The sequence below is a fragment of the Pleurodeles waltl genome, chromosome 1_1, assembly GCF_031143425.1.
Source record: "Pleurodeles waltl isolate 20211129_DDA chromosome 1_1, aPleWal1.hap1.20221129, whole genome shotgun sequence".
Lineage (NCBI taxonomy): Eukaryota > Metazoa > Chordata > Amphibia > Caudata > Salamandridae > Pleurodeles > Pleurodeles waltl.
In genome coordinates this window covers 397,766,238-397,782,638 of record NC_090436.1, presented here as the reverse complement: position 1 = coordinate 397,782,638, position 16,401 = coordinate 397,766,238, and the positions used below count along the sequence as shown (strand labels likewise).

Sequence of the window (16,401 nt, the reverse complement as noted above, 5' to 3'; positions counted from 1 at the left end):
GACAAGGCAGCGGGACTGAAGGTGGCTGCTGAGCTCGCGGAAGGACAAGGGTCCTGAGGCTGAGGAGGAATCAGCCTTGGGACAAGGCTCTGGGTAGTCAGAATCCGAGGGGCCGGAACAGCTGAGCAGCCCCCCAGATGTCACTCCACAGACATCAAACAAGAACATCTAGCGGGTGCCAGGAAAAACTTTGAGTACTGCAGTGGGTATTCACCTCACTGAGATGTTGACCAGGGTGCTGTTGACAGTATGCAGGCCAGTGCAGTAAAATGGAGACTCTGATTAGACTCTGAACCTACCCTCATCTCCGATCCCATAGACTTGGAATGGAGGTCAAAGTTTGTGACTGTATTTTGTGTTTGATTTGCTTGGGTGGCCAGCAATTGCTGGGGTGCTCTAGGGACGGGAAGTTGGGACACATGTTTATGTTAATTTTATTTCTTATATTTCTCAGTCTTGGAGGGGGCGGACACAAAGGGGGATGCTGCAGGGGTAACAGGGGGCAGAGCTCAGGGGTCAAGTGGAGTAAGCCCCTATGACACACTCATTGTTTGAGTTTAAACGTATCACATGGAATATAGGGGAAATGGAGGCAGTGGTTAAATGCCACAAAATTCATATTGTCCTCAAGTGACATGGGGTGCACGTAGCTAAGACGTAAGAAACACACCTCACAAAGGTAGAGGCTGACAGACTCCAAAGTCGCTGGTGAGGTCAGGTACGCACCACCACATACTCCGCATTTGTGTGAGGGGCACTATTTTGCGTGAGAACAGAAGTCCCCTTTCCAAGCCATATCAGTCCTGGTGAAGGGTCAGCTGTGCGGCACACTGGTGTTGCTGGGCAGTGCAAAGCCTTCAAGCGCGTCGTAAGGGGGCACTGCATGGGCCAAATGGTGGGGATACGCTGGGAGCTCGAATGAGAGCTGACCTACCTGGATGATGCACTACATCAGCTGGACAGCGCGCAGGGCACAGACCAGGTGGCACTCCTTAGATTGTTCTAGGCCAGGGAACAGTACAATGCAGCGGTAGAACGCATCCAGTAGCAAAAATACAGGGACGATATTGCTCATGACCACAACGAGGGGAGGCTCGGTAGGCTACTGGCCTGGCTAATTTGCTTAGGGGGCAGGGGTTCACCCATCACTCACGTGGTGTCCCCAGGCGGAGATGCCCTTTACTTCCCAGTAGAAATAAACACAACATTTCCGGACTATTATGTTTCCCTGTATGGGTCGCATGGGCAACTGGAGGAACCCAACATCCTCCTGAATCAGATAGCGCTCCAGAGGCTCCCAGCAGGGGAGGCCGAGGGGCTGACAGGAACAGTAACTGTCCTGAAAATATGGACCTCCATCAAGGGCATAGCCACTGGAAATTTGCGGGTACTAGCCGGCCTCCCCCTGGAATTGTAGGTGACATATGTCTCGATCCTGTCCCTGAAACTAGAGGCCCTGTACAAGGAGGTGAGCTAGCTGGGGTGAATCCCAGATTCAACAAGGGAGGCTCTGGTGGCCTCCTTACCCAAGACCACCTCACCTGAGGCCAGCACAGCTGATTGACGACCACTCTGCATGCTCAACACAGTCATCAAAGCGCTGAGCACAGTCCTGTCCTCCAGGGTGGGCCATGCATGCCTGATGTAATAAATGCTAATCAGAATGGGTTTATCCTGGTCCGTACCACCGCCCTCAATCTCAGACAGTTGTACAACATTGTTCACAACCAAGACTGGTCAGGCCATCCACAGGGCATAAGCATATCAGTGGACATGGAGAAGGCCTTCAATACTGTGCGGTGGGACTTTCTGGAGGCTGCCGTGGCTCGCATGGGGCTGGGAGAGGGATGGGCCAACTAGGTGCAGTTGTTGTATTCACAGCCTACAACTAGGGTGAAAACTGGACACACCATCTCGGATGCATATGATATCTTCTGTGGTACAAAACAGGGATGTCCTCTGTCACCATGGCTTATCACCCTGGCCTTGAGCCGCTGGAAGAGTATATCAGGTCGCAGTGCCAGAGTAGGGAACTCATAGTGGAAAGGGAGGAACGCATCATATTCCTTTATGCGGATAACATGCTGATTTACCTGCAGAAAAGTGGGGGGGAGATATAGGCTTGATCTTTTGGCTCCTTCATGAATACGGGTCCTTCTCTGGCCTACAGGTAAACTGAGCCAAGATTTGCATCTTCCCATGAGGCGCAGGCCCCGTGGCCAGCCTTCCGGATACACTCTGGGCACCCCACATGTTTAAATATCTCTGGATCTTTTAATGAACCTGGAAATCTGGGGAGGGCAACTTAGGAAAGGGGATGCGCTCCCTAAAATACTGGGTTTCCTTCTGACACTCCTTAAATTTACTGTTCATGCTGCGCATATCGCTTTCCAAGACGATCATGCTCCTGAGGCTGCTATGTTGTTTCGCAAACTTACTGGGGCGGATTCCAGTGTCATGGTTTCAGCAGCTAGACTCCCTCCTAATGGAGCTAGTATGGGATGGGGGCCGTCAGCGGGTCTCTTTTGTGACCCTCTGCTGTCTGCTCCTTGAGGGAGGATTTGCAGTGCCAGATCTTGAGCTTTATCACTTGGCAGCCCAGATCCAGTTGGCCATACAATGGCTGGACGGGGCTTAGCTCCCAGAGCTTGGCTATAGTGGACCTGAGTCTAACTACGGGATGTTACTCAAGAAGCTGCTATACCTGCATTGCGGATCCCGGGACTCCTACTGGCAACGGTGCTAACCTGTTCTCACCGCTGCCATAAGTGGATACAGGGGGAACTTTATGCCCCTGAGCTGCCGCTGGTGGGGTTCCAGCATGGTGACATGAATGTGTATTTCAGGTCTGGTCAATTGAGCCGGTGAACAGAGGTCAGGAGAGTGACAGTGGGTGACTGCTACCTCTTTGGCACCCTCATCCCACTGCCAGACCGAATGGAACAGATGACACTCCCGGTGGGCCATGGGACATGCATAGGGACTTTGTGATTTTTAAGTACCTATCGATCTGTGTGTTGGAAATACAACCGTAATACTTATGCACTGTCACTAAATGCCAATATACAAAAGTTTTAAAAAACTGTTAAGATCATCAGTCCATAAAAATACTGACACAAAGCAGCCTATGAAGAATGGAAAGCACAGGACATATTATTTCCTTAGCAAGCAAGGGAACCACAAGGGGACAAGGCACTAAATAAGAAAGCACAAATAAAGACACAGGTAGAACCCAATGCCATTCAATTTTTTTAACTTTAAAAATGATAATGCAGAACATTCCTCTCTATATTTAATTTCTGTCATTGTACTGGATCCTCTCGATTATTATGTTTACTGGGAGTGCAGCCCAAAATACATAAAAAAATGTTTCATTATGTTTACAGCGGCAGTTGTTAATTTAATAACTGAAAGATAAATAGATACCCGTGCCTCCTATATAAAATTATTTTTTATAATTATTTCAGAATATTCAGTATTCTATAGAATAAAGTTTTGTACTTTGATCCATCATGTTGTCATTATATAGTTCAGTGAACAAAAGTGTGCAGAAAATCAATTGCAAATCAATTTGTCCCTTGTTCTCCTCACAATAGCCTTCCTACACTGGAATATGGCAGAGCACCAATCTCATCATGTGTACTTCTGGTAGGATGACATGTAGATGCTAATCCTCCCATGTACTGAAATCCTTTGTTGCATTGAGGCTCAGCTTAGACAAACAGCTTCATGCCTATAATGGTTCTATCTGGTGTTTTGGCTTTCAGATGGCAGAATTCTTTTAAGTAGACATTGGAGATTGAGCCCCTTCCCAGGTAGGGAGCATTCCATGCACATATCGACATATATAGGGTCCTCTTTGAGGGTAAAGTTAAGAGGGCTGGGTGACACTCCAAAATTAAGAGCTACCCTTTTGCCTGTTTAAACAAAGGCAGCCTGAGCTAACCTGAAAGAAACTCAGCTTTGAATCTCTTCACAAACCTGAATGCTACTTTTCACAGGATATCTCCTAACTGCCACACACTCTCAGCTTTCACTCCTCGCAACTCCAACATTCTATGATGACATCCTAGAGTGCTTCTACTCTGTTGCACTCTAGAATATTCTCTGTATGAAAGTAGCCATGAATGCATCTTTCATACAGAAACAAAAGGCGACGCTTATTTAAATGTACTCCAAACAATTACACAGTCAACTGTTGTTCTGACCGTATACCTTAGCTAAATAAAACTAGGACCCTTTTTCCTGTTGACTGATCTCACCTCTGCCAAGCAGTTCCACATTCTAACATTAGGACAGCGAACCTCATTAGGTTCACAAATATATGATTCCTCATGCCATTTTTCTTAGTTTTATGCAAGACATCGAGGTTAAGTTGTTTTACCTCTAGAGAGCCTCCATATCACTGATACTGTTAGTGTCTATCTTTTACCATTTAAACAGATCTTACACTTAATTAGATCATACTCCTTTACCCCAGAAACTTTCTGTTGTACGTTTTCTGATTTTCTCTCCATCCCTCAGCTGTCAGAAGAATTAAGGGCTTTATTTATTGTTTGGTAGAAGGGATACCTAACATGCAGGAAAGCTACTACATTATCATAAAATATCACCTTTCAGGGTAACTGGACTGGTGACCCAGATACCATCTTTGAAGCTAGTTAGCTTATTACCAGTACTCAGTTAATTTTGGTTTTTGCGATGAACATTCTATCAACTCCTGTATCAGGTTGTGCAGTGGTCCTGTATCCTGCTTAATATATGAAGTTACTTTTTCCATTTAGGAAAAATGAGCTTCTCCTGCTTTTTAGAAGCTCTTTGACTCGGGGAGCTCTTAAAAATCTCCCAAAATAATCTGGAAATGTGCTGTAGTAAAGCCATTTCTGAAGAAATCCTCCTTGAGATTGCAGGATTTAACCAACTTCTGTCCTATTTCCCTTAAGGCATATCTAGGAAAACTCCAAGAGAAACTGACCGAGAGCGAATTGCAAAAACAGACAGAGGAAAATTGCCTTATGGACTCTTTTAGGCAGGTTTCTGGCCTGTTAATTGTACCAAACTGGTGATATTGTCCACACTACATGACCTCCAACTGCTTTTTGATGATGGGGGTGTCTGACAGTTGATCCTGATCGACCTTCTGGTGGCCTTCAACACCATAGACCACAACATCCTGACAAAAACACTGAATGCTGCAGGATTGAATATATTTGCTCTGAAGTAAATCAATGTTTTGCCTTGAAGAAAGAGACCTAACCCTTTTCTGATCTGAAGTCAAAACCCTGATTTGTAGTGTTCCATATGGGTTGTTGGTTCTCTTGTTATAATGTTGGTCACTTGCATGATTTAATCACTATAGTATGTTCGTTCTTACCCCTTCCCTTATTACATGTTGGTACAATCCTACAGTTGATGACTGCAAATTGTTTTGGAATGTTGAGGACAGATGATACTAGTTTGTCACTGACAGGAGTGGAGATGGTGTTTGAGCAGAGTGAAGACGATAATAGAAATAAAAGTTAATCTTAACATTTCTTGTCATCTTTACAGCACCTCTCTTCCTTGTTCACATACACCCAGCTCATATTGCATATCCCATGTGATTGGTAAATGTACACTATTCCAGAAATCTTTCGATCTAGCAAACTGTTTAGCCTTAACAGGTGTGGATGACCACACATTTTCTCAAAATGAACTCAACAAAGATGGAGATGCTGCTTGGTTCAAAATGTAGATGTGCTTATGGACTCCATCAAAGCACTTACCCTGCAGATAGCAAACAGAACAAATGTTTGCTTAGACGAACTGTAGATCCTTAAAGAGATCTCCTTTTCTTCAATATCAATCTTGATATCTCACATGCTGTAATACATCTAGACTAGAATATTCAACCTCAGTATACCATGGAAATTCTTACGAACTCATTCGTCATTTTCAGTTAATCAAGAATGCCACTACTTGCCTGGTTTCAGAAGCAAACAAGCATGGCCATAATCATCTGTGCTACGAGCTCTTCATTTGCTGCCCATATGCCAGGTTGTTTCTTTAAGTTTGTCCACTGTTCACTAAGCGATACACCAGAATTCTCCTAGATTTCCGGTCTCAACGTTTTTTCGTCTCATCCAATATGGGGTCAACAGTGCAGCTCAAGTTTGACTTGTTATTACAAAAACCTGAATAGTGACCTATTTTGTTTAGACTTTCTCCCTTGCTGCTTCTAAGCTCTGGAACTTGCTACCATTTACCTTGTGTGCTGAACCCAGTTTGCATTCGTTTAAGAAGACCCTGAAAAACCTGGCTTTTAAGTAAACAGATTATTTTCATTCAGTTTTTCCTTCTGGTCAGCTGTCCACCTGCCACTTACATTTTTTTATTGTGCGTTTTAATTCCTCATCGACTCCCTCCTGCCTAAAGTTTTTGTCCAAGTGTATTCAATTATTTAGCAACATGAAGCTCCCCAATTGTGTGCTGTAAAAATAAACTTAACATAACACTGGAGGTGTCATGTCACTTGCCCCATGGCTACCTGCCTACCTTTTTTAAATATCCCCATAGGGTCGGCAGGAATGTTTTGCTGAAGTACTTTTGCTAACATGGCGGGAGCACTTTCTGCAAAAATGTACAATGCTGGCCAGCCTGCCAGGTTATGGCAGCAAGGAGGGCTGGTCAGCATTTTTTATTTTTCAGAAACTAACCTCAAAACTGGAAGGGATGTTTCTAAAAAAACAAAAACTAATCTTTGCCTAAAAGAAAGACAGCATGAGGCACCCCACCCTAAACAAAGCATGTATTTCAATACCTTACAGTTGGGGGAGTCTCTTGTGGCCAGCCTGCTGGGGAAATGTTGCTTATTACAGAACCAACTGAGGTTCTATTGTTTAAAACATGTATAAAAAATACGTAACCTTTAATTCTATTTTAGCCCTTTCAGCCAGAGTCCGAAAGTTACCAGGATACTTGTTTTCCAAATATTCCGACCGCTTCATCACCAACACCACTGCTATGTTTTATTATTTCCTAAATTATTTTCTTACAGGTACAATTTTTAGTAGATTGTGCGTTTCTGGTTTTTACAAAAATCCCAAAGCATGCACTCATACACTCATGCTACGTGAACCACAGTTGTAAATAAGTATGTTTATCCCTACAGCATCTACAGTACCTACACCGTACCTACACGTTTTCCTTACTTTTTATACACAGGGAACGTGTTTTTTTTTCTTCTGGTGGACCCTCTCACCAAGATTCCTTAATATAGAGTGTTTGGGGATTTTTGGCACGCTACTTACACATGTATGCCAACATTGCTCTTGGAGACGTTTTAGATGATCAAAGAGGGTTGAGACATCCATTGAAATGATTTGTGACTACCCAAACATTTACAACTTGGTGGGTGTTTACCAAATGTTCATTAGCTACTCCATTTCCCTTCTTTGTCAAACCCATGTCCCTACATACAGACTTACAGTGGTGGAAGCTCCGCCTTGAGGGCAGACTTTTTGCAACCGTAAGAGCATCTGCCATCCTAAGAGAAATATATATTTTTAAAGCCCAAAAACCCTAACGATGGATCATTTACAAAGTAAATCTATTGTTTGTGACTCTAAGTGACATTTAGGCGCCGAACACCTTTGTTAACTGGGCTTGTATTGGCCACCGTCTTATGAGTTTTAGATCTCCAACAGCCGAGTTAAGTGATGTACTACAGGAATAAAGTATTTCTTTCGGTATATTCTTCACTTAGGGAAGGACAAATCTGTAGTCAACGCTATTTTTCCGACCTGAACCTGTCACTGAGTAACTGGTTTTGTGCACAGCTTACGTTTCATATTTTCACAAATGTTCTATTTTCCCCTACTTTAGGCAGGTCACTGTATACTGCTGTCATTTTCCTCTCTGTTCCGTGCACGTAGTGCTACAGAAATGTAGGTTCTGATCAATTGCATTGTTTGTCATACAGTTACCAAACTTGCTCGGTCTGTGTGAGCAATGGAAAGCAAACACGGCTAATTTATGATAAAAGAAAGGTAAAAGACAATGAATGAAGATGTTATCATGCTTCCGCTTCTGAGTAATTGCCAAAGTTGGTGCTATTCTTAGAATGCGCCTGTCATTTCAGCTGCAATTTACAAAGGTTTTATTAGTAATCTATATAGCCAGGATGCTGGATTACACATCTAATCAAAGGATAGTCTAAATCCTTACTGCTGCCTTGTTATGAGTCAGAATATTTAGTCACTTCAAGGAAATAGTACAAAACCATCTTGAATTTATTATCTATAAATTGTTTCTGTTGTTATAGGGAGGAGTCACAGTTCAGCAGCAAAGAGAGCATTAGGTTTTAACTACAAGCACGTACTGATTGTGAGGAAAGCGCATTATTGTGGCCAGGGTCGAATCCGTCCATGGGTGTATTCGTATGCTGAGAATCTTCTATTTGTAGTTACTTTTGTTTGTTTTTATATCAAAGGATGCTCATGTACGACGTTTGCATAAAACAAAGTTCAATATGTGAAATCTGCATCCCATTTACGTGACATGTGTTATGTTGAGACTAGGCAAGTACCATGAGAACTATCAGGGGTTCTACGTTAAGGGACATTAACAGAAGGATTGCTAGGAAGTGGATTTGGCAGGAAGTGGTCGAAAATTGTGCAGCTACTTTTACCAAATCCATTCTGTTTTTGCGAACCAACCCATGCACGAACAGGTCTCTTCATAAAAACGTGAATCATAGTGGTCCACAATTCGACCTTCCTCATGAATATTACTGAGGTAGGTTGTAAATTACAACCCACTATGAATCACAGCCACCACAAGGATGGTGGCCTGCTTAGGTCAAGCAGACTCCACCTGTGATGGCTTTTAAATAGAAAAAATTTAGGTCGAGTGCGCAAGCGCTCTGACATGTTGTAACCTATCTGTGGGCTTTTAACCACGCCCACCGCACACCCATCACTATCACTCGTTCATGGGCTTGCCTTTCAAAAATCCTTTATCATTGGCAAATACTTCACCTTTGACCCTCCTTGGGGCAGTTTTGTTACCCCCTGGGCCCTCGACCCTTTTACATGGGTAATTGCATGTTTGCCAATATGTTTGACTGCGAGCGAACTTCATTTTCCTTTTGTGTCTCTCCTTCGCTCTCCTGCTCATGGCGGCTGCGGTGCTTTGAATCGGCTCACTTATGTTAACTGTTTTACTTTTCATTTTCAATTTATGTGGCAAGAGAAATCCAGTTAGGAATCTACAACGCTAATAGCTCTGACTCGAGCAAATGCGAGACCCATTGCATGCAAATGCTTGTTTTAAAATGCAACCTGTTTTCCCTAAAGACGAACAGGATGCATTAAAAAAAATTAAAAGTTTAGCTAACACATTTTAAGAGTAAACAATTTAACAATGTTTTTGACAACATTCACGTTGTGAGTGAGCTATCACTACATTTGTGCAGTCTGTAAAGTATCCCTTTCTGAATCAGTATTTGGAAGGGGTGTCCTATACACAGTCTTTGCTCCAAAAAAACGTTATGCATCTGGCTCTCTTATTCATAGACACATCAGTACAGACATAATCACTTGCCATTGATAGAGGAATGCAAAAGTAACATCTTATAGTTAATGCGCTACAAATTTCTCAGGCAATATACGCCTGTTGATGATGATTTAGGTTGCTGCAATGTGCTATGCAAGTGGTTTGAAAATACATCACGATATATTAATTCAATCATATGTACCTCTCTCAAACATAGATGGCACCCGCTGTTCATCCACATCTCTAAACTATGTTTAATTACTCTTTTATGTGCATTTGTATTATTGTGCAGCTGCACTGTGATGTCTTCCTGCATCAGGTGTAGTTCTAGTTTCAGCATGTCACACCTCCAGGTCAAGGTAATTAATGTAATTTATGGTTATTTTCTTATTACTAAAGTCACCAAAGCCACATTTGGACACCTCACTAAAGTGAAAGTACTGCTGAAGACATGATAAGAAGTGTAGTCGTGGATGAGCTGCTTGACTTGTCAGCATTGTCTCTCCGACCTTTGTGTTAACTAAAATTGTATTTCTTTAGATGATTTGTTCTGCATAGCTCCCAGCAGTGACTTCATATAGATTGCATAGAGTCTAGAAATGGCTTCATGATTAAAGTCAGTAATTGTCTGGAAACCCATGTAGCTAACGTAGAGCGAGCGGCAATGTCCCTGAACAACTATCAGATAGTCCATATTGTCAGCAGAAGACTTGCCTTTCATTCCATGAGGTTCTGATCTCTTCTTGCATCTTTTTAAATGCCAGAGGCTGCTGGCAAACTGTCAGGAGATTACATTGTTCATTGTGCTTTCTATCGGTTTTCTAACAACAACACAATAATCTAGATCATTGCCTACCTCTCCCAGTAGTAAGCCAAATATCATAAAAGGAGAAGGTCTGGAAAAAATGAATAAAGTTAAAGCTCAATGAAGGTTCCTGCAGTGAGCATTCCTTTCACAGCATCAGTGTTTGATAAAAATATTTGTTCCACTTAATTAATCATTTCAATTAAATTACCAATCAGAGAATGGCACAGTGGTGTCCAACATAGGTCAAGGAGAATTCCTTTCATCACATTTTTGTGTGTTTGATGTACCTCCTCAAGTGGCAACAGGATACCCAGATGTGGGTCCCGTGCTCACTTTACCACTGGAACAAAGCTATACCATGTCTTATAAGCCTTTAGTAAGGTGAAACCAGTTTTAGGTTGCTTGTGTTCCCATCCAGTGAAGACATGGCCTGGCAGTTCGGACTGGACTGTTCCCAGGAGGAGGAGCAGGGCCAAGGCTGAATTGCATATGTCTCAATTCAAACTAAGGTGGCTTTGTGAGCAAAAGAATGATGGGCTGAGATGCTCCCAGAGTGATTGCCAGTGGTTAGACAAATTGCAAGCATTCCTCCCATCACCTTTTGTGTATTTGATATACCGCCCAAAGTGGTAAGGGTATGCCCAGGCGTGGGTCCCATGCTCACTGTGCACCTGGAACCAAACTATCTCTCGCTAGTGACCGCTTACTAGGGTGAAACCAGTCCTAAGTTGTTTGTGTTCCAGTTCAATGAGGACCTGGCCTGGAAGTTCAGGCTAGACTGTTCCCGTGAGGAGCAGGGGCAAGGCCTATTTGCATATGGCTGGGTCCAAACTGAGGTGGGATGATGAGCAAAAGAGCGATAGGTTGAGATGCTACCCCAAGCTATTGCCAGTGGTTAGACAAATTTCAAGCATTCCTCCCACCACTTTTTTGTGTGTTTCATTGCCATATGTATGCCAGATTTTCATGATAGCCAACGACCACATAATAATTTTTATTTGGAAGCATTGGGCCAGATTCCCAAAAAGCATTTTGGAGCACGTAAAGTAATTCTACAGTGCTACTACTTTATGTACTACAAAATGCAGTTCACATACCTAGAGCCAGCTATTGCCAACTCTGCTTCGCCTGTTTTTTTCTGTAAGTAGATTTCCCCGCTGCTAATAGCAATCTCCACACACATAAGTATAGGATTTAGTTGTAAATGTGGGAGGGACAAGGGGTAGTGGTGTCAAAACAGGAAATACTGTTTACAAAAACGGCGGGTTTCATGAAATTTTAAGGAGGGGTTTAGTGAGGGATATGCTAATACCATACGCACACCCACGTAAGAGTAAGACAATTGCAATTCACAAAATAAACTTCTAATTCCACTGCAACCCTAATAGTGACCAAACAGGTTCACATGTAATCCGGGTCCAGCCTTGGAGTATGTGAAGCACTACACATGGTCAATCATTGGTTCTGCAATATGCTCCCACATAAAACAATGGAGGCAGGGTAAAACACTATCATCCCATAGGAAACAATGTAAATTAAATTAAATTAATTAAAAATTATGTTATATAAACCACTCCGTACCACCAAAGTAAACGGCTCAAGAATTGTGGTATTCCAATATTTTAATCTATGTCTGCCATAACAAATTTCACCTGCCACTCATGACCTTGGTCAAATACAGGAGTAGCATTTCTGAAGTTTACTTAAAGTGCACTCATGCTTCATGCTTCAACAATCCATAAACTCAAACATAATACTATGAATCTTCCACTTAAGCATTGATATACAAATGTATAATAGTTCAAATAATACGTGAAAATAAAGTAAAATGCTGCATCATAAAATAATGTATCTTTATGAATTAACCACATTTCTTAGCATCAAATCAAAAAACATTATAAACACAAACTGTCACTTATCTTTTTGGTATCAGGAGATGCCACAAGTAGGTTTCTGTATAATTCGAGTGGGGTCATTCACATATTGAGTACCCCAAATCAAAATGCATTTGTGGATGATGGATGGCATGCTCTAATTGTGTCCTCCAGCATTCACACAAATCTACACAAGCCACAATGAATCCCACAACACGAGCATACCTTTAAGGGGTGTTTTCATCTAGCAAATGAACAACATACCATAACTACTAACTCAAAAAAAAATCCAAAGATGAAAATAGTTATCAGCTTTAAACAAGCAATGATTAGTTTCATTTACAGCTATACAGGTCTGTTGTTACCATTTTAACCAAAGTATATTGAAGCACAATGAGTGCTAGAAAAATACCCAATTTGCTTAAAAAATAAAAAACAAAGCATTCCCCTACCTTATGTCCCAGTAAAAGAAGCAATAAAGTATGACAATCGCCTAATAGAATCACCCTACTAACAATGATACAGAGACTAACTAAGAGGCCAGTGTATATATTGGCAGCTGCGGCAATGGAGTATCTATACTGCCAACATAATGGACCATCCACTTGCCAGATTTAGATGTGGGTGGACCATAGGCTTAATGAGCGAGGGAGACTACTCTGTCTCTGCTGTGATTAAACCTCTCCGACAGCCCTGCAGAGAAAGGGCTGTCAGAGATAGACCTGTAAATCCGCCCAGCTGATTTAGATGGGCAGAATTAGAGGTTAGTTTTCACTGCCCGTCACTGCCAGGAAAACTCTGGCAATAAGGGCAGTGATAACTGCTACCTGCTGCCCTCGCCATAAAAGTGGACTCCCATGGTGAGGGAAGCATTTTCCTTTATATTTTTAAAAAGAAAATCCTGTCTCATGATTTTCTTTTTAAAAATAAAAAAAAAACTGTTTGGTGCAGGGCTCCATCATGTTGACGGTCCCTGAACCAAACTGAAAACGGCATTGACAGAAACTGCAATGACTGCAGTTCCTACCAGTGCTTTATAAATGACCGCCAGCTTAGTCATTTATAAATTCAGTGGGCGCATCTCTGTCATGTCAAACGGAGTAATTTACTCCATCAACCTGGCAGAGAAGCAGGTCTCCTAATGGACTGTTCTGGAGATACTTGGGTTGGCAGACTGCACTGTTCTGGCCACAGACGCCAAAACCAGTATCGTGGTGGAATGTATATGACAGTACCATGGAACAACAAGCCAAAACAAACAATGCAGTAGAAGGGTGGCACAACACCTTCCAAGGGTCGATAGGCTGAAACCACCGTACTCTACCACATCCTAGATTTTTTTTTTTAAGTCTAAGATACCAATACATTAGGCTAGAACAATTTATAATCCCACTCAAATCAAAACAGACCAAAGATATGTCTGAAAAACTTGCTAACATCCAATGCCTACCATACCTAGAATCCATAGGAAGAACACTACTCTAAACAAATCAAAATATTTCAAATAAAACACTAACCCATGCTAAATATACTAAAGCTAAATGCATCCCTCAAAATGTAACTTAACATTAATCATACCTGACTTGTGGAGTAGCGACAGGGAACCACAACCGTATAGAACCTGAAACATTCCAAAATGAGGTTGATAGAACAAATAATAAAGGTAGCAGTAAAAATACACGATCTCTACATTAACACAAAAAATAACTTTCTAAAGAAAACAATGGAAAATAAATACATTTTAATAATAACTTTTCTGTGTTGGAAAATAATGTTGTAAACATGTTTACAAATACTATAACAATTGTGGAAATGTGCCAAAGTAGAAAATGATAATATATTAAAAAGTACAGACATAACTATATTTATTAATAATTTACAGTACATGGTAATATATCAAAAGGAAACATGTTTCTTTTAAAATGTTATAAGAAAATGTTGTTGTGAAAAATAAATCTTGTTTGATAAAAGTGTATTGGGAAGTGCTATAAAATGCTACAGTATGTACAAAGGTGAAACATGTATGTAAATGTTTTTGCTTCGAATAAAAATATAAATGTAAAAATATAAAAAGAAATATAAAATATCTATTTATACCAATGAATGTTAAAGAAACTGTAATATAAATGTTATAAGGAGTAAAAGAATTTACAAATATATTTAGAATGTAATAATGTCTGTAAAAATAATCACTGCTACTTTAAAAATAAAAGTGATGTAAAAAAACAATGTGCTGGAATTAATTTTGATAGTACAATAATACTGCACCCTAACACATATAGAGAAAAGCCATAGACTAATAAAAGGGTTAATTTACTATTCCCACTCCAATCTAAGCTACATTAGTAATAGTGTTGGACATTGAAAGGATAGATTTACTATTCCAACTCCAATTTAAGCTATATGGGGGAAGATGTGACATTGAAAGGATTAGATTGAGTAGTCCCACTTCAATGCAAGCTACACTGGGGAAAGTGTTGGCTATTGAAGGAGTGCAATTTACCTTTCCAGTCCAATCTAAGCTACATTTTGGAAAGGGATGAACTTTAATAGGCATAGTTTTACTATTCCTACTCCACTGGAAGCTACACCAAGGAAATCACTGGACTTTAATATGGGTCGATTTACTTTTCATACTCCACTCTAAGCTCCACTGGAGAAAGTGTTGGATTTTGAAGGTGTGAGATATACTAGTCTCACTCCCATTTTAGCTGCACTATGGACAGTGTTGGACATTGAAAATGTCAGATTTACTATTTCCACACCAAATCTAGGGTACACTGGGAAAGTAGTAGAGATTAAAGGGTTTTTATTTATTGTTTCCACACCAGTCTAAACCACAATGGGGAACATGTTGGCTGCTGACGGGGCTAGATTTACTGTTCCCACTGCAATCTAAACTACTTTGCTGCAAATGTTGACATTAAAGTGGTTAGATTTACTATTCCCATTCCAATTGAAGCTACAATGGGGAAATTATTGTACATTAATAAGGGTATAATTACTGTTCACACTCAAATAACAAATTTAGCACAATAAAATATAAATGTTTAAAAATGTAAACAATTATACAATTTCATTTATATTCTATATTATTTTAAATTTTAAAACTATTTCTAAATATTCTTAACTAATATGTAGCTTTAAAACCTTTAACTGTTAAAAATTACCTAAACATGTACTTTACTAAAAGCATTTTATGAACATAATGTCAATATTAAAACTAAACAATATCGCTCAAAACAAATTAATAAAAATGTAAATATATTTAATTTACATTTTTTATTATTTATTAAAAAATTTATTTACAAAGCCAACATCAAAATGAAAAACATACAAAAGAATTTAAATAGAATGAAATTTCATGAACAAAAACTAAATATATAATATAAAATATTTCTTAGACATTTCTAAAAATGTTTAAAACATTTAAATTGTAAAAAGGCTTTTCATAGGATAGAAATATTAGTACATGGACCCAAATGCCCCCAACAGCACAATGCACCAACATGAAGAATTGCCTGCTTTCTCCTTTTCTCAGCACGTAACAGCTGAAGCCCTTTAAGTACACAGACATAAAATGCACCCCAACTGAGGCAGGCTACCACCTACTGTTGAGTGTACTTTGAGTCACGACAAAGACAGGAGGAACATCGAGGCATGTCACTAGAATGTAGCTTATGAAGCTTTTCCAAATAAGGCTACCACAGGAGGCCTAACAATGCACGGCCTCGCCATCTTTAAAGCCCTTACAACATAATTTAATGCTGATTCTACACTGGGCTGCTGTTTGCCAAGACATTAAGGAACATACAGCAACTTAATATTGGCCAAGAGCATCAAGATGAGGCCAGAAAATCAATCATCATTAAACATGTGCTGACTATGCCATATGTTATAATCTAAACAGGCAGAGCCACAACTGTAATAATTTCAGTCAAATAAACAATGTAAAGTCTGACAGCCTAGCAAAGTGAATGAAAGAAACAATTACCTCAAAATGCTAATGCAGATATCAGAAAGGGTCTGATATAGTTGTCTACTACTTCAGCAAATATTAGATGATGATCCAGTGGTCATTAAAAGCATTTAATCAATCTACAATTTTACCTGAAAAGAAGCATATGAGGAAATGAGATATGATTGTCAGTCTTGTGAAGGTATTGATGTTCTGTTTACCACAAT

The 16,401-nt window shown here is 40.4% G+C and overlaps 1 protein-coding gene across 2 annotated transcripts in view; it reads left to right on the top strand.

Annotated features, from left to right (window-relative positions):
* The window catches only part of PDE8B (phosphodiesterase 8B), a 900,595-nt gene that overhangs the window by 629,806 nt on the left and 254,388 nt on the right, over nucleotides 1-16,401 (top strand). The window lies entirely within an intron of this gene.